The sequence below is a fragment of the Leopardus geoffroyi genome, chromosome E1 (genome assembly GCF_018350155.1).
Source record: "Leopardus geoffroyi isolate Oge1 chromosome E1, O.geoffroyi_Oge1_pat1.0, whole genome shotgun sequence".
Lineage (NCBI taxonomy): Eukaryota > Metazoa > Chordata > Mammalia > Carnivora > Felidae > Leopardus > Leopardus geoffroyi.
Genome location: NC_059330.1, coordinates 50041520 through 50067268, shown reverse-complemented (window position 1 = coordinate 50067268; position 25749 = coordinate 50041520). Strand labels below are relative to the sequence as shown.

General features: G+C 42.8%; 1 protein-coding gene across 4 annotated transcripts in view; it reads left to right on the top strand.

Annotated features, from left to right (window-relative positions):
• Positions 1-440: 440 nt before the first annotated feature.
• LOC123603977 (ABC-type organic anion transporter ABCA8-like) overlaps positions 441-25749 on the top strand; it is a 95582-nt gene continuing 70273 nt past the window's right edge. The window contains exons 1-4 of one of the 4 annotated variants that reach the window (XM_045489547.1): positions 441-695; positions 4671-4791; positions 7336-7452; positions 10760-11053. The gene's annotated coding sequence lies outside the window, so the exon portion shown is untranslated. Of the gene's footprint in view, positions 696-4670; positions 4792-7335; positions 7453-10759; positions 11054-22392; positions 22599-25749 lie in introns of those variants that run through there. The other 3 variants (XM_045489546.1, XM_045489548.1, XM_045489549.1) reach the window with 3 other exon arrangements.

Genomic DNA, 25749 nt, shown 5'->3' with positions numbered 1-25749 from the left:
ACACAGAGTTAGCGCTAAGGACAAAGTGACTTAATTTCTTTTTTTTTTTTAATTTTTTTTTAACGTTTTTTTTATTTTTGAGACAGAGAGAGACACAGCATGAACGGTGGCGGGGCAGAGAGAGAGGGAGACACAGAATGGGAAGCGGGCTCCAGGCTCTCAGCCATCAGCCCAGAGCCCGATGCGGGGCTCGAACTCACGGACCGTGAGATCGTGACCTGAGCTGAAGTCGGCCGCTGAACCGACTGAGCCACCCCGGCGCCCCACAAAGTGACTTAATTTCTAAAACACATATATGTTGTGTTTTTTCAGAGCACGTCCCTAAAAATCACCACTTCGTACGATGTGCTGGTCATTTACAGACACTGGTCATTCTTGCCAGCTGCCTGCAAAGGAGCATACCGACCAGAACGATATTTTCCAGCACCGGAAGATATTTCGTGTCGCTTCCACTTTTGGCTAGAAATTTCCTCTGCGAGTTCAGGTCCTTGAACAAAGAGCTCCACGCTCTCAGAAGCTACTGCGATCTCTCATGTAATGTGCAAGCCTGTCACCGACTGTTTCTTTTCCAGGGAACATTGTCTCCTCCACTAGGGACCTAGTTACCCTGGACAGCAAAAGCACAAGCTTTCTTTTAAAAGAAACCATGGAAACCACAGCCTTTCGACCTCACTAACGCAATTGACTCCCTAATGGTCAGTACTGCCGTTAAAAAACTAAATTCAGTGGGTAAATGTGAAAGTCTAATTGGCCTTATTAAACAATTCGTGAATTGGAATCATTGAACAAGTGGGGGGGGAGGGGAAGGAGCCTTCTGCTGAGCTAAAAGAAAGAAAGCTTTCAAAGGCAGAGAGGGGACATCAAGAAAAGAAAGAAAAGAAGGAAGGAAGGAAGAAAAAAACAAAGGAATTTAGTAGCAAGGAATGCCTTGCTGAGGAGAGGCTGCCCTCTTAAGGAGAGGGGAAGGGGCCTGTCAGTAAATTTCCAAGCCCTGACCAAGAAATTCTACATTGCTTAAAGGTTACATTCCGGGGAAGTTGAAACTGCAGGGAGGTTACAGATTAAGTCTGGTTTACTGGGAGACAAACCATCAGAGACTCTTAAATACAGAGAACAAAATGAGGGCTGCTGGAGGGGAGGTGGGGGGGAGGGATGAGCTAAATGGGGGATGGGCGTTCGGGAGGGCACTTGTTGGGCTGAGCACTGGGTGTTGCGAGTAAGTGATGAATCGCTGAATTCTATTCCTGAAATCGTGATTATGCTATACGTTAACTCACTTGGATTTAAATTAAAAAATTAATTAAGAGAAAAAGCCTGGTTTTCTGTACATGCCCCGAGGGTCACTATGTGGGGCCTGTGGTTTTCTTCTTAGCACTGTTCACGAGGAAATTGCCTTGAGGCCTTGCGAGTACATGCTGAAATGTTGACCAACCGTTACAAGAAGAAAGAGCCTATTTTGCTAACTTCTGCCTGCCTCCGTTCAACAAAGCTGGCTTTGCAAATGTGGCTGTCATTCCCCAAGTGTGCAAACTTGGGAAAGTAATCCTAACCCTGAGAGCTTCTGTCCCCGAATCTGTAAAGAAGGGATCATACGGGCGCCTGGGTGACTTAGTTTGTTAAGCATCTGACTCTTGATCTTGGGGTTGTGAGTTTGAGCCCCGCATTGGGCTCCATGCTGGGCATGAAGCCTACTTAAAATAAGTAGTAAATGAGGAAAGAAAGAAGGAGAGAGAGAGAGAGAGAAAAGAAGGAAGGATCGGAATCTTACCTCTCAGCTTGACAACTGTATGAGATACTATATATAAAGCATGTAACAGCATTTGCCACATACTGAGACTTGTAATCTTTAAATTATCAATATATTTTTTTCAGGAGAGCTTTTAGGGTTATTAGGAAAGAAAGAAAGGAAGAAAGAAAGAAAGAAAGAAAGAAAGAAAGAAATCATAATTATACCTCTCAGCTTGAGAACTAAATGAGATACTATATATAAAGCACGTAACATAGCTCTTGCCACATACTGAGACTTCGAATCTTTCCATTATCATTAACATATTTTTTCCAGGTGAGCTTTTAGGGTTATTAGGACACAACAGAGCCAATAAAAGCACATCCATTAGAATGTTAACTGGAGACACAAACCAAGTACAGGACAGGTAGATGGATGAGATAAATAATATGTAATCTAACAACACCCAGGATAAGCTTATAAGATATGACACTCTAAAACAATGATGTTGACACTCGGGCACCTGGGTGGCTTAGTCGGCTGAGCGTCTGACTTTGGCTCAGGTCATGATCTCACGGCTTGTGAGTTCGAGCCTGGCGTCGGGCTCTGTGCTGACAGCTCAGAGCCTGGAACCTGCTTCGGATTCTGTGTCTCCCTCTCTTGCTCTGCCCCTCCCCCGCTCATGTTCTGTCTCTCCCTCTGTCTCTGTCTCTCTCAAAAATAAATAAAAAACATTAAAATAATAAAACTTAAAATTAAAATAAAATTTAAAAATCTTGCCACTCATTAGATGCTTAAAGCAATTTGGACAATAGATTGCTGAATAAATAGAAAAATTCTTACTTGAAAGACACAAATATTAGTCACTCAATGGGAATACTTAGTAAGTCTTTTTTCCCCTGTAAGTAAATTAAGAGGGATTGGGGCTTATCCAGGACAAGACCAAGAATAATTATCAAAATCATGATAAATCCTATATATTGGGCCACACAATTCATAAAGTATAACTTTCAATGAGCAGTACCATTGGAGTATACTATAGTTTAATCTTGAGTAGAATTGTATAAAAGATAAAATCTCTTACTGGCTTTCAAGAAATGCTGTTATTGGTACATGGATCTTTGAGCATATACAATCTTACCAGAAGCTTTTCTGGTACAAATGGATAAGGTCCTTTTTTTTTTTTTTACGTTTATTTATTTTTGAGACAGAGAGAGACAGAGCATGAATGGGGGAGGGTCAGAGAGAGAGGGAGACACAGAATCGGAAACAGGCTCCAGGCTCTGAGCTGTCAGCACAGAGCCCGATGTGGGGCTCGAACTCACGGACCGCGAGATCATGACCTGAGCCGAAGTCGGCTGCTCAACCGACTGAGCCACCCAGGCGCCCCGATAAGGTGCTTCTTTGATTGACAGGACATTGAGGAACCAGGGTTTTGCCACCTTCATTGCCCACATCAGAAGCAAGGAGTCCAGGGGCGCCTGGGTGGCTCAGTCGGTTAATTGTCAGACTTCGGCTCAGGTCATGATCTTAAGTTTCATGGGTTCGAGCCCCAAGTCCAGGCTCAGGGCGTGGAGCCTGCTTCGGATTCTGTGTCTCCCTCTCTCTCTGCCCCTCCCCCACTCTTTCTTTCTCTCCCTCTCCCTCTCCCTCCCTCTCTCTCTCTCTCTCTCAAAATAAATAAACATAAAAAGAAAAAAAGGCAATGAGGCCAAACCATCAGAAAGCTCAGGGTTGCCAGAGGGACAGAGATCACAGGACAGAGACAACATATTTTCCCCTTGTTAAAAAACAAAATGCAAGGGTAAATTTGGAGATGTAATTGGCTTTACTGGGCAGCATCCCATCCGGCGGGAAGAGAGATACTCTTCTCACCTCTGGGGACAGTATCTGTGGTCGCTGTGACACCATTGTCTTCTCCAGACTGAGCACCCCGACTTTCTGGGCCATGTGGTCATTCACAGCGCTCCCCGGATCGACGCTGAGACCACTCTTGGCCTGGGACGTGTGGCGGCACATTTCCAATCTGCTGGGCTCCTAGAGGGACCATACCTGCACTAGCCTGTCTATTTTGTTAAACTCCAAGGATATTTTCAACTCGATTAGGGGCAAGTTGTAATGGCTTTTGGGAAAAAAAAAAAAAAAAAAAGCCCGAGAGCCATCTATCTGTTCCTTCGATAGCCATAGCGGTCTTTTATAAACTTATTTATTTATGTATGTATTTATTTATTTTTAATGTTTATTTTTGAGAAAAATAGAGTGTGAGTGGGGGAGGGGGAGGGGCAGAGGCAGGGAGACACAGAATCTGAATGAAGCAGGCTCTGCACAGAGCCCAACGCGGGGCTCGAACTCACCAACCATGAGATCATGACCTGAGCCAAAGTCGGAGGCTCAACCGACTGAGCCACCCTCTCTGCAATCTTCCGACGCTTCCCTTTTCTACGTGTCGTTTCCTCCCTTCCTTCCTTCTGGCTGCCGCGTCAGCTCTGCTAAGCACTGGCTCACGTGCGGGGACGGAAACCTTGGGGCTGTTTCCCCCCTCAGAGATCTCAAAAAGTGGGCACCACGCAAGCGTCACACAAGTGCCTTCCATCCCCCAGACCTAAGCAGACGTGTGTCTGTTAGCTAGAAGATGTGTTCACTACCGGGGTATGTGGGTGGCTCCATTGGCTAAGCAAATCAGCATGCTCTTGATTTCGGCTCAGGGCACTATCTCACGGGTCTGTGGGCTCAAGCCCCGCGTCGGGCCCTGCACTGACAGTGTGGAGCCTGCTTGGGATTCTCTCTCTCCCTCTCTCTCTCTCTCCCCCACCTGTGCCCTCTCTGTCTCCCTCAAAACAAACAAACAAAAAAAAATACATTAAAAAACAGTAAACTTTGAAAGATGGGGCCAGTCGCCTCACCTCATTTGAGGTTTGCCCGTATTTTCTGTTTGTGTCCTAAGGTGATGTAGTCAACCATCCAGATTTAAAATATACCAACTCCTAAAGTGTGCCCACCCTTCCACAGTTAAACAGAGCTTCGGCCTGGAGGAATACGGCCTCTCGCAGCCCACCCTGGAGCAGGTGGGTCGGTCTCCGTGATTTTATTTGTTTACTTATTAATTTTTAAGCATTTGGTTTTATTTTGGGGAGCATGCACGCAGGGGAGGGGCAGAAAGAGAGGGTCAGAGGATCCGAGGCGAGCTCTGCACGGACTGTCTGAGAGCAGCGAGCCCAACACAAGGCTCAAACTCACGAACCTCGAGATCGTGACCTGAGCCCAAGTTGAACGCTCAACTGACTGAGCCACCCACGTGCCCCAGGATCTGTGATTTTATATCAGCCGTGAATATAAAAGTACCATCTGTGCATAGACACTGCACTCAGTCCAGAACTACTGAAGGACGTGTGGCCTCCTTCTATCTATTCGTTTCCAGAAGAGGTTTTCTTGGACCTCTCCAAAGAGCAGGAACTGGATGATTTTGAGGAGGAACTTCAGCCCTCAGCCAAGTGCAAGCTCCTGCTGGAACAGCCCGGAAGCCTCAAATACCCTCTGATTCTAAAAAAGAATTATGCTGTTTTAACTTACTGAAAATGTTTTGGAATGATAAAGCTGCAATATTATAATTATAATGTTGTAAGTTCTCCGAGAAGCACAGCATAGTTCTTCCTGTAGTGGAGAGGCAGAGTAAGGGCTGGACAATGGCAGTGACCACGTGAACAGAGGCACATGGCCGAGCCCACCCCAGGGTCACAGCCTCTGTGTTGTGTCTCTGCACATCATATTTTTCTTTTTTTTTTTTTTTTTAACTCAACATTATCTGTGAAATCGGCATGGCAATGGGTCACTTTTATTGGTTGTCGTGTGGTATTCCACTGTATAAATATACCATAATTTATGTATCCATTCAGGCTATTATGAATAAACCTGCTGTGAACATCCTTTTATAGGTCTTCCGATGGACGTCAGCACTCATTTCTGTGTATCGATGCCTTCACTCCAAGTGCTGGTCTTAGGGTAGGCACTTACCTACCCGTAGTAGATACTATCAAACAGTTATGAAAAGTGGTCGTACAAATTTACAGTCATATCAATAGTACGTGAGAATTCCGAGCCGCCCACATTGTTCTCGGTTTAATAACAGTCATTCTGGTGTGTGTACATGAGTATCTCATTATGATTTTAATTTACGTTTCCAGACGACTAATGACGTTAAACATCTTTTCATACGTATTGGCCATTTGGAAGTTCTTTTGCTTGAATACCTATTGAGATCTTTTACCCATTAAAAAAATCAAATTGTATGCTTTTCGTTTATTGACCTGTGGTATTTCACATATATTATTAATATGAGTCCTTTGCTGAATAGATAGATCTACGGTGGACGTACACAACGGGTGTTCTCTTATTTTGCGAGTTTTAGTTTCTCACTCTTCCTTTTCACAAACGGAATTTCATTCGTGGATAGTCCTGCTTTATGTTGTTTTAATGTTTTATTTTTGAGAGACAGCGCAAGAAGGGGAGGGGCGGGGGGGGGGTGGGGAGACAGAGGATCCGAAGTGGGCTCTGTGCCGACAGCAGCAAGCCCGACGCGGGGCTCGAACTCACAAACTGTGAGATCATGACCTGAACCAGAGTCGGACGCTCAACTGACTGGGCCACCCAGGCACCCCTAGATGGTCCTGCTTGAAAAATACTTTGTTTTTCCCAAGGTTATGAAAATATTCCTCTGAATAAGTTTTAACTTTTCCTTTCTAAAAATTATGACTTCTAAGTCATTTTTCTCCATTTGTGAACTGCTAAGACAACAATGCTGAATACCTATATTGATTGTGGACATCCTTCTTTTTCCCACTCACAGAGGTAAAGCATTCTCTATTTCACCATGAAGAGCGATATTAGCTGTGTTTTTTTTTTAATCCTTCTTTTAAAGATTCCCTTCTTTTCTTAATCTACAGATAGTTTTTATTATGAATGCGTAGGTAACGTTACGAAATGATTTTTTTCTTCTAGTGAAATACTCATTCATCATTAGTGGTTATGATGATTAATTAAATGGTTGGATTTTGGAATGCTAGCCAGCCTTGCCTTCTCGGACCAGTTCATGGCCAATTAAGCCATGGTTACCTGGATTTGATTTGGTAACATTTGGTTAGGACTTTGCATCCATGCTTACGAGGCATGTTGCTCTATCATTTTCATTTCTTGACATGCCCTTGTCTGACTTTGGTATGCAAATAGTGCTGGCCTCCTAAAACACGTCGGAAACTTGGGTGGATCACACCAGGTCAGATGTCGGAAGGGACGCTCAGACTCCTCACATAAGCTTTTAATGGTAAAGGATATGCTAGGTCAGAGAAAAGCATAGGCAAGCATTGGGCTCTGGAAATAGTGCCCTAGGCTTCTTTCTCCATCACATGGAATATGCTTCTTTGCCTGAAGATCCACCAAGATGTGTGCAAGAAATGTGACATCAGGGAAGTCTGGGAAAAAGTTTCCAGCAAGATCGTCGACACCTCACTGCTATCTTCAGTGAGGCCAAGCTATCTTCAGGAATTGGGCCAAGAGACCCTGGCCCTCCCATCAGTCGGGATCATAATTCTCTCCTTTGTCTCCCACCATATCAGGTGACTCTGGCTTTGCAGGAACTGTAGAGTCCTCCTTTGAGTACTCATCAAATATTTAAAAAGTCCCTGATGGCAGCATAATGAGGAACCTTCACCGGTTCAGTTGCAGCTCTACAGGTTGCTGGAACATCTGGATCATCTACTCTCTTTAGTTTTCCGTTAAAATGTTAGCAATTACTCTATTCATTTCTTCCACTTTCAAGTCATTTTTAATTAAGCTTCTACACGGTCGACGGCCTCAGAAGGAGCCTTCCACTTCCTATGTATGACTGGCGTTGTACAATTCTTTTTTCGTTATGCGTTATACAACCCCACATTTACCCTGGCTAATAAGCTGGGGATGGGGAGTCTGTCCCTTTATACACATCTCTGCAAAAGCTGCTGCGACCTGAGGGTCTGATTGAGACCCTAACCTTCCCTTCCACTTGGGTGTATCTTTGACATTCGTGTGTAAAATCCACTTCAGTAGAGGGTCCAAGGAGTTCCTTGGGGCCCCTGGGTGGCTCAGTTGGTTAAGCATCTGACTCTTGGTTTCAGCTCAGGTCATGATCTCACACTTCGGGGGACTGAGCTCTGCATCGGGCTCTGTGCTGACGGTGCAGAGCCTGCTTGGGATTCTCTCTCCCTCCCTCTCTCTCTGCCTCTTCAGTGTTCATGCTCTCTTTCTCTAAATAAATAAATATAAATAAATAAACAAATAAATAAAAAGAGGGAGTTCCTTAAGATCGTTCACAAAACACCCTAACTCTTTGACCACATCTCCCCATGTTTGGGTAGTCTCGATTCTCCTCCAACCGCCTGCTACCTATATAATTTTTTTGGTGATCATTGATGGGACAGGGACCCAAGCCATCAAAACAGATTTCCCCCAAACTCCTTACGATGTTATGTCCCTTTCTTACAGACTGAATCGCCAGCCGTAACTCAGCAATTCTAGCAGCCCACACTATTTCTTAGTTACTTTCATTTTTGGTGAATGAACCCAAAGCAGCCAGGGTACCATTTTCTTGGCTGACCTCAGCCAGAATTTCTTTTGTAATGTACTTGTAATTCATAGAGATATACCAACACCAAAACCCCAGATAAACTTTTTCTTTTGTCCATGGCTACGGTGCTTTAGCGACAACCCCCAGGGATGGTTACAAAACCCAGCTGGCAACGGTAGTTCTTCAACAGGTCTTTCTTCTGCAAACTTTTGTATTTGTCTCTCTCCCAAACAGAGCCACGGCCATTATTAAAACCGTGGAGCCAGAGAGACTTTAAAAAACCTTCTACCACGGGGCTAATTCCATAAATTGTATAGAGGCAGATAATTGAAAGGACTCACAAGACCCTTTGGGGTGTGTAATTCTGTAAGGTACAGCAGGAGAAAATAAAGGAGGGGCAGGGAAAGTATCGGGGGCCTGAGAAAATTCCAGAAGTAGATCCCCATCGTCCTTTTTCAATCACACAGGTAACTGTTTGTATTTGAATTATCAGCCACCAAGATAATACTGCAAGGAATACTCGTTCCAGGAAAGCCCAGGTAAAAGTATATAGCCGCATGTGTACCCCCCGCTGGTGATTTATCCAAACCAGGCTGTGTAACTGGTTAAATTAGAAGTAAACTATCAACCCAACATCGCTATACAATGAAGACAAGGTGGCCCCAGGTACTGGCAGGGGCGTTTCACACTTTAAGCGGCACATTGCAAATTACTAGCTGGCCCTTCTAGTGTTCTCTTGGCCAAGTGTCAGTAGTTAACTTCTTAGAAAAATTTTCCATCGAGACCTGGATGTGTCCCTCTTCTCCTCCAGGGAAAGGTTTGTGGTGATACATTCAACTCCTTACATTGTGAAAGAATGATTCAATTTTGAAAATATCTTCTTGCGTTACTTTGGGTAAGTGTGCGTGTGTGTGTGTTTTAAAGGATTTCTCATTTAATCCAAATTTTCAAATTTATTAAGACATGGTAGTTTATAACACCCTGTTCCTTTTTTTTTTTTTTAATGGAGTTTGTTTATTTGTTTTGAGAGAGAGACAGACAGTGCAAGTGGGTGAGGGCAGAGAGAGGGAGAGAGAGAATCTCGAGCTGACTGGACACTGTCAGTGCAGAGCCCCATTCGGGGCTCGAACTCACGAACCGTGAGGTCATGACCTGAGCCAAAATCAAGAGTCAGATGCTTAACCAACTGAGCCATTGGGCGCCCCCTTGTTCCTTTTCTATATTAGCAGGATTGATAAAGAAACTTTCCTTTTCATTCCTGATAAGTAATTTGTCTCTTATTTTCTTAGTCGACCTAGTAGATTATAAAATTTTATTATTATTTTTCAAGAATCAAATGCTGACTTTGTCGGTCTTTCTCTTTGGGGCAACTAAACTTCTCTGTCGGGTTGAACTTACTGTTGTATTTCTGGCTTCTTAAGACTGAAGCTTCAATCACTGATTTTCAAACTTTTTCTTTTCTAATATATCCATTTAGAGCTACAAATTGCCCCCTAATCATTACTTAGGATATAGTCACAAGTGGATATAGTCACAAGTCTGATATGTTGTATTTTCATTATCATTAAGAAATAACGTTGGGGCACCTGGGTGGCTCAGTCAGTTAAACATCCAACTCCAGCTCAGGTCATGATCTCGCGGTTTGCGGGTTTGAGCCCCGCATCAGGCTCTTTGCTGAGAGTTCAGAGCCTGGAGCCTGCCTCAGATTCTGTGTCTCCCTCTCTCTCTCTCTGCCCCTCCCCCACTTGTGCTCTGTCTCTGTCTCTCAAAAATAAATAAACATTAAAAAAATTTTTAAAGAAATAATGTTTTCTAATTTTTCATTTTGATATCTTTTTTAGTAACACTTTGATTTTTTTTTGGTACCATTTCTTATTTAGAATTGCATTACATTTGTGCAAACACATACATGTACATATACACATGTGCCCGCATTACTATTATATTTTAGAAAATATTTCATTTTAATCTATATTTTCTTTTAGGCCCCCCCCCCAAATAATTAAGTTAGTTAGTGGTTTACATCTTTAAAAAAATTTTTTTTTAATGTTTTTATTTTTGAGAGAGAGACAGAGTGCGAGCGGGGCAGGGGCAGAGAGAGAGGGAGACACAGAATCTGAGGCAGGCTCCAGGCTCTGAGCTGTCAGCCCAGAGCCCCAAGCAGGGGTAGAACCCATGAACCGGGAGATCATGACCTGAGCCGAAGTCAGACAACCAACTGAGCCACCCAGGAGCCCCAACATATTTTTAAATATTTATTTATTTAAAAGTTTCAGTTAATTAGTGAGATCTGTCTTCCTGTTGTGCACTTACTAATTTTTACTTTTGTTTTTTTGGCTCTTTGATTTGGCTTTCTTTTTCGTTTGTTTTCTTGTTATTTTTTCTGACTTTCTGTGCTGGACATTAAATTTGTATTTTATTTTATTTTTTTTTTTCAGATAGGAATATTTGTTGGAGGGGGCTATCAGGAAGACCTGGGGTTGGCCGCAGCAGTCAGAGGCTGCTCGCCCCTCCCCTGTCCCTGGAACGTAGGCCCCATCCACCACGCCCACCACGGGAGCCATTTTGAAGGTCACAACCGTGAGAGAGCAATGTGCTGCTGAGACCATTTGGAGGGTTTATGTGATCGAACCCCGTTAAGGACTCTGGGTAAACATTTAAGATTCTGGCCTGGGTGCAGACATGGGTGCAGACATCTACTCGTCTGGAGGTGTGGGACACAAGCCTTATAAGTAAGTCCCTTTGCTTCTTAAACCTAATATATGCCACCGATTCTGATACATAGTGTTTTGTTATCATTTCATTTTATAAAATGTTTAACTTCAATTTTTATTTCCCTTTCCACTCAAGAGATGTTTAATAGAAGGTTGGGCAGTTTCCATGTGGAATGCTTTTTAAATTCTGCTGCTACTTCTTAGTTTTATCACATCGCTTTCTGAGAACGTTGTTTATATAATATTTCTATTTGATAGAGAACTCGGTGACTGATTTTTGTGACCCAGTAGAGGATCACTATATGTGACTGGTTCCTGTGCATGAGAGGTGAAGCTGTATTCTCTGTAATCAGGGTGTAAAGTTACTTATAGTGATGTAGGATACATTTTGACATTAATTCAGATTTACGGAAAGGTTGCAGGAATATTTTAACACATGCAAAATACACAAACACTGGCCCAGCCATACATACGTACGTAGGTACATAGTACATGCAGTAACTTGTTCATTGTGATTTTTAAAACAGATAGAACTTTGTATAGGAATGACTATAGTTTTATGCATTGATATCTATATATCAATATAGAATGTGTATTTCTTTTTGAGAGAGAGAGAGTGGGGGAGGGGCTGAGAGAGGGGGTCAGAGGAGCAAAGCGGGCTCTGTACTGGCAACAGTAAGCCCGATGCGGGGCTCCAATTCATGAACCAGGAGATCATGACCTGAGCCAAAGTCCAGTCTCAAGCGACTCAGCCACCCAGGCGCCCCTATATATAGTACCTTTTTAATTATGGTGTTCCCATCTTCTGGATCCTTCCTATGTTTTGTCCATTTCCTCTGTCTTGTGCTCAAGGTGGTGTGTTAAAGTATTCTACTATTGTGATGCCCTTTTTCTGTCTCCTTGCATCTCTGTAATTTTTATTTTATAAAATTGGTTCCTGGGTTTTTGGTGAATAAATATCATAATTATTATACGGGGCGTCCGAGTGGCTCAGTCAGTTAAGCGTCAGACTGAAACTCAGGTCATGATCCCACTGTTCCGTGAGTTCGAGCCCCACATCGGGCTCACTGCTGTCAGCCTGTCAGCCCATTGCCCACTTCCGATCCTATGTCCCCCTCTCTCTCTGCCCATCACCTGTTGGCGCTCTCCCCAAAATAAATATTTTTTAAAAATCATAATTATTATAAATTAATTGTCATGTTCAGTTTTTCCTTGAGTTGTATTTTGCTTGATATCAGTATTCCTACATAGGATTTCTTAATAATTTTTTTAATGTTTATTTTGGGGAGATAGAGTGGGGGATCAGTAGAGAGAGAGGGAGACATAGAACCTGAAGCAGACTCCATCCAGGCTCTGAGCTGTCAGCACAGAGCCCTATGCTGGACTGGAGCCCACAAAGCACAGGATCACGACCTGGGTCAAAGTCAGACACTCAACCGACTGAGCCACCCAGGTGCCCACCTACATAGGATTTCTTATTACTAATCACCCGGTGTATTTTTGCCAATCTTTCATTCCTGCTAGTGACAATTTGCGTGTTTGTGTGTTTATTAATGGTTAGGTTAGCTAGAGCTCAACGATGTTACCAGTCTTCGCAAAGACTACAAATTCTAGTTTCATTGAATTTCTTTATTATTTTCCTATTTTATTCTAGTCACCAAAACTATAAGTTGTCCTCTAAGTACTGTTTTAGCTGCTTCTCACAAATTTTGATATATTGCATTTCATTTTTATCTCTTCAAAATATTTTTCTTTTTAATATATTCTTTGAAAAATGCATTATTATAAGTATGTTGTTTAATTTCCAATTATTTGGGGATTTTCCAGGTATATTGCTATTATTATTTTCAATCTAATTCCCTTTTGGTCAAAGGGAAGATATTTTTAATTTATTAAGCTTATTGAGATTTGTTTTGTGTTTAATATATATCTACTATGATGAATAGTCGATGTGCATTTATTTTTTTTTTTAAGTGTTCTGGGGGCACCTGGGTGGCTCAGTCAGTTAAGCATCCGACTTCAGCTTAGGTCATGATCTCATAGTTCGTGGGTTTGAACCCCACATCAGGCTCTGTGCTGATAGCTCAGAGCCTGGAACCTGCTTTGGATTCTGTGTCTCCCTCTTTCTCTGCCCCACCTCTGCTCGCTCTCAGTCTCTCTTAAAAATGAATAAAATCGGGGCGCCTGGGTGGCGCAGTCGGTTAAGCGTCCGACTTCAGCCAGGTCACGATCTCGCGGTCCGTGGGTTCGGGCCCCGCGTCAGGCTCTGGGCTGATGGCTCAGAGCCTGGAGCCTGTTTCTGATTCTGTGTCTCCCTCTCTCTCTGCCCCTCCCCCGTTCATGCTCTGTCTCTCTCTGTCCCAAAGATAAAATAAGACGTTGAAAAAAAAAAAAAAAAAATTAAAAAAAAAAAAAAGAATAAAACGATAAAAAAAAAAAATCTTTTTTTTAAATCTGTTCTTTTTTTTTTTTTTTTTTTTTTTGCCTAGAGTGCTCAATAGGAGTCAGTTTAAGAAGCTTGGTTGTATTCAAATTTCCTATATAGTTACTTTTTATCTAATGATTTTATCAGCTACTGAGCTACAGCTGTTGAAATCTGTGGGCTTGTTTGTTGGCCTTTTCTGTTCTGTTTTTTTTCTTTTCTTCTTTTTTTCTCTTTCCACTCATTTTTTTATTAAATAAATATGGCTGCTAGTAGTCCTGTTTTTTTTTTTCACTCATGAGTTTTCAAGCTCTGCTCTTAGGTCTATATACACTTAGTTTTCATGTCTTTTAATGAATTGACCTCTGCATGATTAGGAAAGACCCCTCCCTCACCAGCAATCATTCTTGTCTTGAAGTTAGTAGAGCCACACCAGTTTTCTGTGACGAGTCTTCCCATGGTGTTTCTTTCCCAGCGTTTGAGTTCTCATCTTTGGGTCTTTAAAGTGTGTTTTCTTTCTTTGCGGATCGCATGTATTTATGGCAGACTTTTCAAATTAAGTCCGGAAAACTCTCTTATAATTGGAATGTTTTCATAATTTGTATTTGGTGTCATTATTGACATTGGTTGAATTCAAGCTACCATGATTTTGTATTTCCTATCTACTCACTGATGTGGTTTTGGGGTGATGATGGGAATTTGGAGCCGAAGGCCAAGAAAGAATTCTTGAGACGTCTTGGGTGCAAAAAGATGGCTTTAGTAAAGCACAGGGACAGGACCCGTGGCCAGAAAAAGCTGCCCAGGGAATTGTGAGAAGTTACTGATTATATACTTGGGAGTTGGGGTAGATAAAGGTAAGGGGAAGTTTCCAAAAAGATTTTCACGTGCTAAAGAAGACTCCCAGGATCCTGGAGGTCCAGCTGTTGTCAAGCCAAGGTTGTTTTTCCCTCCAGCAAAGCATTAATATTAAGACAGTAGGGAGTTCCTAGAGAAAAGTTATACTCGGCCTGCCCCAAGTATTTGTCAATGGGCTGCAGGTTATAAGGAAATTTAATTTTCTTTTGTTTTTATTTTTGAAGTTTTTAATGTTTATTTATTTTTGAGAGAGAATGAGAGAGACAGAGCATGAGCAGGGGAGGGGCAAAGAGAGGGGGACACACAGAATCCGAAGAAGGCTCCGGGCCCTGACCTGTCAGCACAGAGCCCACAACACAGGGCTCGAACCCCTGAGCCACAAGATCGTGACCTGAGCCAAAGTCAGATGCTTAACTGACTGAGCCACCCAGGCGCCCCAGGAAATTTGATTTTCTACCATTTCCTTTTGTCTTTGTTTTCCACATCAGTCACTATGTCCATTTGTTACTACTCCTACTTTTTTTTTTTTTTTTTTTTTTTTACTGATTTTATACCGTTAGTATTCCACTTTCTCTACACACTTGTCATATTAGTTACATTTATCTATTTATTTTCAGTGGCTATTCTAGGGCTGACATTAGGTACTTTTCATTTTTGTTTTGCAATGGTTGCATGGTTTCGGATAAGAAATTAGCCAGCCTTTTTTGCAGAGTTGTAGTAGAAACAGTTCTCCGACACAGTCTCCTGCTTCCTGTCTAAAATCGGATGGGTCCAGCAAACTTCTGCTTGAAGTTCATGAGCCCATGAGTATTTGCAAAAGGGCACAGGACTCAGAACTGAGTGGCTCGATCACCTGTAAATCATTCACACATGAGAAAGGAAAGAATCAAAACAAACGAATAGTGGCATATGCTATTTGTGTGATCTCTGAAAATTTAATTGTAGCAGAGAATGGAAAACGTGGAGGAGTCATGTGGTCAGCTGGAGCTCCTCCATGAACAGCTGCAGAAGGCTCTCCTTTCAATAGTTTAGCCAGAAAAAGAATTATTGAAAAGTTATCAGGTGTTTACTGTGAGATAATGCACCTGATTTTAGTAGCCTGATTTTTTTTTTTTAACTTTTTAAAAATGTTTTATTTATTCTTGAGAGAGAGAGAGAGACAGCCCGAGCAGGGGAGGGGCAGAGCGAGAGAGGGACCCAGCATCAGAAGCAGGCTCCAGGCTCCCAGCTGTCAACACAGAGCCCGCCACGGGGTCATGACCTGAGCCGAAGTTGGACACTTTACCGACGGAGCCACCCAGGCGCCCCTTTGGTAGCCCGATTAAATACAAACTCCTCACCTAACGGTTAAGAGTGCATTTTAGCCAGTGCTAGAATATAGTCATTGTATACAGACCTGAAATTGTCCGTAGACGTCATACCATCATTGGCTAACTTTACGCGTGAAGAAACTTATCTGCATGTGTGAGAACAGGAGACCTTTATTACAGGTGTGGGCTCTTGTGTGTAATTGAAGCGTCCTTGGGGCTTTCAGGCCTGGTTTCCAGTTGTGTATTGCTGGGCCCCAGCTCTGGTGCGTTAACGGTGTTTAGCGATAGCCATCCGATATCGTCATTCTCGTATTTACTTGCTGAGACACCATAGTCTCAAATGCCTCATAGATATGTACTTGCTAGTGCCTTCGTTTCTACCCGTGCATTTCTTTTCTGGGACCGTTTCTGCTCTTAAATGTTAGACTCTCTGGTGCACGACATTGGAATTTTGAGTGCAAGATAATAAGAGACGAATATCTCTTAGAAGAAAGAGGGTGGGAGTGGTGATGTAAGAACGAGAAAGCCTCAGGCAACCTGGTGGAGAGCTCTAGACGAGTTCTGCCATCCAGGGTTGTCCATATCAGGTTGGAACAGTTGGGCTTTGTATCCTAGCCTCACTCAGTCGCCACTGGATGCAAGTGGCCCCAAGGAAGAAGGTGACCTTGTGCAAGGAAAGCAGATCCAGAAGGAACCGACAGCCGAAGGAGCTCAGAGCCCGCTTTAGATTATCTGTCTCCTTCTCTCTCTGGCCCTCCCCCACTCATCCTCTCTCTCTTTCTCTCCCTCTCTCAGACATAAATAAACATTAAAAAAAAAATAAGTAATGGAATGTTGAAATTAGACTTTGGGAAGCAGAGAATTTCAAGCATTAAAATAATCCATGTATATGATCTATTGGATTTGGCCATCATATGGCAAATGTTAAAACCTCAAATTGAGGGGTGCCTGGGTGGCTTAGTTGGTTGGGTGTCCGACTTCGGCTCAGGTCATGGTCTTGTGGTTCGTGAGTTTGAGCCCCGCGTCAGGGCTGTCTTGACAGCTCAGAGCCTGGAGCCTGCTTCAGATTTCTGTGTCTCCCTCTGTCTCTGCCCCTCCCCCTGTCACACCCTGTCTCTCGGTCTCCGTCTCTCTCCCTCTCTCAAAAACAGATAAACATTAAAAAAAAAAAAAACAATCTTAAATTGAAATTCAAGAGCGTGAATCAAGGAGGTGAGGTATTCTGTTCACCCATGTGTACGTTGTTGTTGGGATGGCTTTGTCTCTTGCTTTGTGCTTTTTGTTTTTGCATTTGATTTTTCATTGTTTTGCGTATTTTTTTGGTCCAAGATAAGACAAAACCCAATTACATACCTGTATGTATTTTTGTCAGAGGAGATTATCTTTTTTAGAGCATAGACACACACACATTAAGGACAAAATATAAGATACATCCCTTTGTTCCCAATATTATTTTATTGGTTTACACTATGGATTAAGAAACAGGCCATTCATCTAAGCGTGAATAACACATTCTCCTTTGGTTGGTCACACTTTACATCTGGACATCCTGCATCATTCCCTCCAGCTCAGTCTTCTGCTTTTTTGTGTTTCTTGCTCCTCGAGCTCACGAGCTTTGCTGTTCACGACTTCCTCTTTGTGCTGTTTTCCTTCTCGTTGTTCAGTGGGATCCTTGCTTGTCACCTATTCTAAGGAAAATGTTCAGGTTTCCTGGTCCTGGGAGACTCTGATGACTACTGTTGACAGCAGCTGGGGTCACAGTGACACATCTTGTCTTCATTCTTTAATTAAGCTGAGCACCTCGACTTTCTCAGTGACGTGGTCATTGGTCACTCTCCGACTGGCACTGTGGCAGGACTGGCCCACCACTGTTGGTGGTGTATTTTTGGTCTGTTGGGCTCCACTTTGGGTTCTCACTGCCTTACCGAGCCAATATTTTGGTCAACAACAAGGGCGTTCAACTCAGCTTAGGGCAGTGGTTTCTTGAAAGAGACAGAGAAGGGTATCTGTTCCCTAGAAAACCACAGATATCCAGCTGTATGATCTTCTGATGTAAACTTTTCCAAATGTCCCTTCCTCCTGCTTCCTACTGTTTCCTGCTGCTGTGCTGAATGTGTTAAAAACACTGGGTCGTGTACAGGGAAGAGCTCCCTAAGCAGTATTTCCTTCCCTTGATGTGCAGTGGGTAAGCACTTATTGTTTTCTCAAACGTAAGCAAACGCATTATACATTTCAACCCTGGGACAAAGTCAGTCCGTGAATGTTTATTACTTTATCTTGTTCCTTGACTTTGTTACTTGTACTTGGTCGGTTTTTCAGACCATCTGGATATAAGAATGTACCAAGACGTACAATAATTCTACCCTTTTGGAGTTGGAAATTCACCCTGGAAGAGGACAGCAGGGACAGAGCTCTCCACATAGCAGGACTTGGCTAATTTTGATGAGGAAGGTGATTGCTCGGTGACGGGGAAGCTCCCGTAGGAAAACGCATAAAGCCCATGTACCCTATGGTTTTGTTTAAGTGTCTGCCATTTTCTAGGAGAGTTGTTTTCGTAGCTTTACTATTATGCCTTAATGTTTAACAGTCATACCAATTCTTTGGTATAAACTATCGTGGAACTCATGTTAGAATTTTACGTGGAAATGCTGGAATGAGTCTTCATGGCAGAAGATGGGCAAGTCCAGAAGTAAAGTCAGTGATGACATTGAGAAGATTTCCGGGGCATAGCCAAGATGGATAGACATGGATGGGTGGGGAGGGAGAGAAAGAGAGCTAACAGACAGACAGATAACAGATAGTTATCTTTGATAACACGTTAAACTGGGAAATGCACAGGGACTGGACTATAAAAGCATTGCAGCTCTCATTTAGGCCAATGTTGGATCTTGGCCTGATTGTTATACTCGGTGCCAAATATAAAAACTAAACACCAATTCTGGTTATTTCCTGGACACCCTTTTGGTTTATGAGAAAAGCAAAAATAAAATAAAATGAACGGTTGATCAGTTTTGAGTACAACCCTCAGTGATCTATTTGCTAAGGCAGAAGATTATGCATCTAAGATGCCTTTGTGTCATTTGGGAAAGAGGTTGGAATTTGGAATCCCAGGTCATCTGAGACTGCATTGGCTTCTCCGGAGATGCGTGGTTGAGAGTAAATCCCGTAACCTTACTGAGCCTAGGGGCCTCTTAGTCCTGTTTACACGCTAGGTTGTATGGAAGTCAAATGGGAAGCTGCAGGTGGGAGCTTTTATAAACCCATAAAGCTCTTTATGCAAATTATCTACAGAAGCAGAATGCACGTTCATACAATGTGTGAAGTTGACTGAGCAAAATGATTTCCATTGACTCCTAAAATCTTCATTGGTAAAGAGGTCACAGACTGGTAAGTCTCAGATGTATTCCCCAAGGACCGGAAGCCCACACAATGGAACTTTCTCATTTTAACAGAATTTTCCCGCCCTTGACCCTTCTTCTACCATAGGGCCTGTAGACCACGTGACAGAATGGCAACGATTTGCAGGACACTACGTGCCTGCTGGAAAGTCCATTCCTACTCCAGGCCTCACTCAAAGATGGCATCCTTCCCTGTCAGGCAGTGTATGGACCAGAGAAGTATTACTAGGTGTTGAATGTGTTGCCTCCAGAATCCAAAGAGACATACTAGGTGCTGGTCTTCTATCGGTAGGGGATACAAGATATGTCAAATTGTCTTTTACTTTGGAGGAGATATGTAGAGCGCCCCTGATCACTGGAGCCATCAAGCCTTCAAGTGATGGGTCATGGGTGATGGGTTCCTTATCCTCCACGGGATTTGTCCCCTACTGTCTGGAGCATTTGTGTCTTACCCATGTCATCTCTCGGCCTGATAGATCAGTTATCGATGTATCAATATGATGTTCTGTGAGACACTCTAGGTCTCTTACGACTATAACAGAAGTGAGAGAGTTAACATAGCCCTGAGGCAAAACTATAAAGGAATATTATTGTGTAATTCACCTGAGTGTGAACTCTTTTCTAATCAGAATAGAAAACAAGGCATCTGGTTAGTCACCAGCGGAATGTCATGGACCTGTTCTAGAAACACATACCATGTCTGACAGAGCAGCTGTCACTACCTGTTTGAGTTTACAACAATCTGGTTGTTGTTCAGGACCCATCTGGTTTCTGGAGGGATGAGACTGGCAAATTAAATGAAGATAGATACACTCTCTTTGTATTCTTTTTTTTTTTGCGGGGGGGGGGGGGGACAAGTGAGCGAAAGTCAGAGAAAGAGAGAGAGGAAGAGAGAGAGGGACAGAGAGAGAAAGAGAGAGAGAAGCGGGACTCACTGGAAGCAAATCTCGTGGAACTTGAACTCACAAACTGTGAGATCATGACCTGAGCAGATGCTTAACGACTGAGCCACCCAGAAGCCCTCTTTGTATCCTTTATGTCATTAATGGTCTCTACTTTCCCCCTCCTCAAGATACAGTATTGTTCTTGATTCAGTGTCATGGGTGGGAGTGGGGTTGAAGGAATTGTCAGAAGTATCCACTTTCTCTACCCCCTTATGAGACTTCTTACCCATAGGCCAAGGACCCAACATGGGAATTATTCCAAATACCAAGTGTATTAGTTCTGATGCTATACCTGGTGTTAGAGAACTGGCCACTGGGTGTGTTTGTGTTCATAGACTCAGTGGGACCCCATGAAGCTGGGTTTTAACCACAACTCCATGGATTACCTTAATTTCATGCACCCATTCTAACAATGGGGCCATAGTGACATTTTGGTTTTCTAGGTATCAATGTCCATTTAGGTCCTATGCCCAATAGCTCTTGAAATGTCTGAGGATTTTTCTTTCTCCAGTGCACAGTCATCCAAGTAAATGGCTGTAGGTCCCTCTGAGTAAGGCCCAGGGGAAATCATCACAGTATATACTTGTCAAGATGTTTGGGGATTCTTCTGACTGCTTCTTCAGACAATAGATTCTGGACCTTAAGATTAGCTCAGAGCTGGGAACTACACAAGTGATAAGAACTTTTAACTGGGGTGATAGTGAGTGCCCTTAGCCTCTTACTCTCCATTCTTGACTCCCGGTTTTAGCTATTAAGCAACACCCTGTTGGCTGCCTACCTGTTTTGCCCCTATGTGATGGTAAGACTTCTATATTCTACTTAAAGTGGTAAAATATTGCTTCTTCTAATAGACTGTGTAAAGTTAAATGTGTCTTTTATAATCCCTAGGGCAATCACTGAAATAAGTATACAAATATATGTAGTTTGCCATCGCAGTGGGTAAATTGGAAAACTAAAAATGTTCAGAGAAGACAAAAGAAGGCAGGAAATGGGAAACAGAAGGATGAAAGTCAGAGAAAACAAATAACAAAACGGGAGACCTGAATCCTAAAATAGTAGTAGTTAGATGAAATGTAGCTGCTCTAAAGACACCCATTAAAAGACATATATTATCAGGTTGGAATTAAACAAACAAATGAACAAAAAGGACCTCACTTGAGCTGTCTAAAAGAAGGTCACTTCAAATATAATGATATAGATCATTGAAAATTAAAAAATGGGAAAAATATACCATGGAAACACTAATCAAAAGGAAGTGGGAATGGTCCTATTAAAAGCAGGCAAGGTAGACTTCAGAACACGGAAAGTCACCAGGAATGAAGATGGGCGTTATTACATAATGATAAAAAGCCAATTTGCAAGGAAGACATAGCAGTCCTAACTATGTATGCACCAAACGACAGCTTCAAAGTGCATGACACAAGACTTGTTAGACCTGAAAGGAAAAACGGACGAGTCCATGATTGTTGTTAAAGTCTTCAATACTCCTCTCTCAGTAATCAACAGACCCAGTAAACAGAAAACCAACAAAAATATAGAAAAACCGAAAGACACCATCGACCTACTAGAGCTCATAGATATTTATGTAATACCCCACTCAACAGTAGAACGCACCTCTCTTCAAGTGCATAAGGAATATTCACCAAGATAAATCATATCCTGGGTCATAAAACAAGTCCTAACAAATTTGACATACACAGTAAATTTTCTGACCGCAGTAGAATTAAACTGGAAATCAGGGTGCCTGCGTGGCTCAGTCGGTTATGCGTCTGACTTCAGTTCACATCATGACCTCACAGGTTGTCAGTTCGAGCCCCGTGTCGGGCTCTGTGCTGACAGCTCAGAGCCTGGAGCCTGCTTCGGATTCTGTGTCTCCCTCTCTCTCTCTGCCCCTCCCCACTCCTGCCCTCTCTCTCTCTCTCTCTCTCCCTAAAAAATAAACGTTAAAAAAATTTAGAAACAAAAAAAGAATGAAACCAGAAATCAGTAACCGAAAGATAATAGGAACATCTCCAGGCATTTGGAAATTAAACAACACACTTTGAGATGATTCACAGGCCAAAGAGTAAATCGCAAGGGAGACTAGAAATATTCTGAACCGAATAAAAATGAGACACAGAGAAATGAAAACCCTGATTATCCAAGTGATGATGTCAATCAGGCAGCATAGAGCCGTGTAGAGAGGAGCTTTTCTCGGATTAAACGGTTGACTTTTCTTCAAAGGCACTGCTTTAGATTTTGGTATTAGCCCACAGTTATCTTGGCCATACCAGACGAAAGCTTAGAAATATCGGACCTCCTTGATAAGATTGCTCTTCATAATATGATACGTCCAGGAAACAGAGTGTAAATGTCACTCCCTGCTCTACAGGAACTGGCTGAAAAGAAGTGAAAACACCCCAACAGTCCAAGAGAGATCATGTGAATGTGAGGTTTGGCAGGACCTGCGGGACTGAGGTCAGAACTTCTGAGGCTGTCTTCGCAGGAACTTTTCACAGAAGTCAAACAGTTAAAGCAAATTGCAGAGAGGCGGTAGAGACCGGGGGGGAACATGTGAACTGTTTTCTTCTAAACAAGGATCCACGTCAGTGGATAAAGTGTGATTCTGGATTCCTTGCTTCAGATTTCTCGAGAGTAAGTTCGTTTTTATTTTTTCTGGTCTGTGACTTGTGTTTCGGGGTTTTCTTTCTTTCTTTTTTCTTTTCCCCTTATCACACATTTATAAATTTGGATGCTACCCGTCTGTGGGGGAATTATTTTGAAAATTAATGGGCTGTGTTGATGTTTTGAGTACTCCGTGTTTAACATGATGGAAGGGACGGCATTGAGTTAAAATACAAAGTTGTAAAAATCATACAACTCTTAATATGATTTTTAACCAGAAACTGAGTGTGGAAATAAGCTGAACTTTGCTTAACATGTTGATCGGGAAGAAGTAGGGATATTGAGAACGGATTTGTAAACCTGAATTGTTTTTGAAGTGATGGTTCTTTGCTTTTATTGCATAATAATTTGGGGCTATTGTGGATAAACTGTTGCATGACTTTTAGACTGTTGACCAAAAGCATTTACAGAAATATTTTTACTGTCTCTGGCTCTCTTACGCTGTGAGAATTTTGGAAGCGGAAGATGCTTTCTGTGCACACGGTGTGTTGAATCAAAATTGACTGCAGCATTTCCTTATCACAGTATTATTTCAAATGTGCATTACTTCTATAAACAGAGATTTCAAGCTGCTCTAGTATAAGCGTTTTGCCCTGAATGTAACAACCGTATAAAAGGAGGAAAATTAGAGCCCTTACAAAATGAAACTATCTACTGCATGTATAATGAGGAATTCATGTTATTGTTAGTCTTTTGATAAACTACAGAACATACGTGAATTGGGGCGGGGGGGGGGGGCGCGGAGGGAAGTAGGCAGTACTAATTTCCAATGGAAAATCTAAGGGATTGGAGCCACACTGATGTTTCCAGGCTGAATTGGGCTGCAGCTGATTCCACAGCGAGATCACTTTTTGGCAGCTTACCCTCCTACGCAGCCATGCACAGTCCCCTTAAAAGTGTCCACACTGAATTCTCTGCACTAGGGACAGCCTATGGGATCCTCATTCTTGTTATCACTGGATACCTGACCTAATGCTTCCCCCACCCCCCCGCCCGGGAACTGTCTTCCTCCCATCACCTGCCATTCCCTGGGCTTTCTAACCTCTTCACCCAACCTGCTTCCACCTAGACTAGCCCCTCAGGCTCATTAGCAAGACATGTGTAGGGTTTTCCCCAGGGCTCTCTGAGGCTTTCTTGGCCTCCCATTGGAACTGGCTTCTGGACATCTTCTATGAGTTTGGTCTCTAGGATATAGCACAGCCTTAAGCGTCATCCCGTGGCATGAATGGAATGACAGCTTTGGGCAAAGGCACAACCATTCCTCATCACTGTGGAGAAGTTCATGGCAACCGTGTGGTTTCTGTCCCTGGCTGGCATGAGATGCACATGGGAGGAGGAAAATGCTTGCACCAAATTCAGGACTTAAGAGCCAAATCCAAGGTGACTGGATTTCACCTGCTGCTGACTCTGTGTTCTCAAAAGTCTCCACTCATTCTCCCAAGTCACGTCCCTGGCATGCTTTCCAGAACACTGATGATCATTCCAGAATATCTTTACTCTCTTTAATCCAGCTTAGATATATACTACTTGCTCCTACAGTGAGGACCTTTTGAAAGCCCTCAGTTTCCACGGTTTTCGGGAGAACCTCAGCAAATCGTATTTGTGTAGTATTGGCTGATTAGGGCTCTGGAACGATGTGGTATTACTATTATGCACTGAGAAGCTTCCTTCTGGGAGGTATTTTGGGTCACTGCAAAAAAAAAAAAAAAAAGTATAAATTTCCCTGCCTAATCCTCACCACCACCACTAGCTCTCACATATGCACACAGGTGCACACACACACATACACGTTCATAGATGCTCTTTGCCCAGGGGAATGGCCTGGGGTAATGCTATACTGTTCTCTGGTTGCTGATAGGGTATGTCGGGAAGAATACTGCCCTCTGCAGGCAGTTTTAGGTAGAGTCCATGGGCTGTTTTCACAGTGAACTAGCCCACGTACAAGTCAGAGTCCTGGGTTCTTAATCTGGCTAACGTCTATCCAAGCCTCGTTCAGGTAGACTTTCTATCCCCCACCTCAAGAATAAGTTCAAATACATCACAGCCTTCCCATAGTAACCTTATGCAATCCATTGGCAGCTTTAATTAACTCTGGGCGGCTAAACTCAATCCACTTTATGTATCCTTTAAATTATATGTATTTTTTATATTAAAAATTGAACCAAATCTCTATAGCAATAACCAGAATGATAGGGTTTGAAATTCAGCTGAGAGATCATTGTCTGGAAAGTCTCTGTTTGTAAGAGGGTCGTGATAACAGATGATGTGGAGTTTCCACTTAAAAAAGAAAGATATTTTCCTAGGAAAGTCCAAAAATTAGTAGTCATCATTAAAAGAATATAAATATCTTTTATATCTTTGGGACAGGAAAGGAAACATAGTGGTGGGGGGGTACCTTGATAAACTTCAATAGAAGGTTATTGAGACGGGACTAGAAGCAGACAATAAAACACAATGGAAGATCATCCGAAACAAACATTCATACGTGACTAAATTCACCTCTTAAAAGTATAGTATCTATGAGTTTGAATTTCTAAAAAAAATGATGAATCTTTCCTACCTTAATCACACATCTTAAAATTTGGCAAAAGGCTAAAATAAAGAGAAGGATAAAGCGACATGAGGCAAAATATTAAGCTAAAGAAACTTCCTGTCCCTATGCTGCTCTCAGAAGTAAAAACAACCTACCATTAAAATAAGAGTAGGGGCACCTGGGTGGCTCAGGTGGTTGAGCGTCTGACTTCAGCCCAGGTCACGATTTCACGGTTCGTGAGTTTAAGCCCCGCGTCGGGCTCTGTGCTGACAGCTCGGAGCCTGGAGCCTGCTTCGGATTCTGGGTCTCCCTCTCTCTCAGCCCCACCCCTGCTCATGCTCTGTCTCTCTCTGTCTCTCAAAAATAAATAAACAGGGGCGCCTGGGTGGCGCAGTCGGTTAGGTGTCCGACTTCAGCCAGGTCACGATCTCGCGGTCCTGGAGTTCGAGCCCCGCGTCAGGCTCTGGGCTGATGGCTCAGAGCCTGGAGCCTGTTTCCGATTCTGTGTCTCCCTCTCTCTCTGCCCCTCCCCCGTTCATGCTCTGTCTCTCTCTGTCCCAAAAATAAATAAACGTTGAAAAAAAAAAT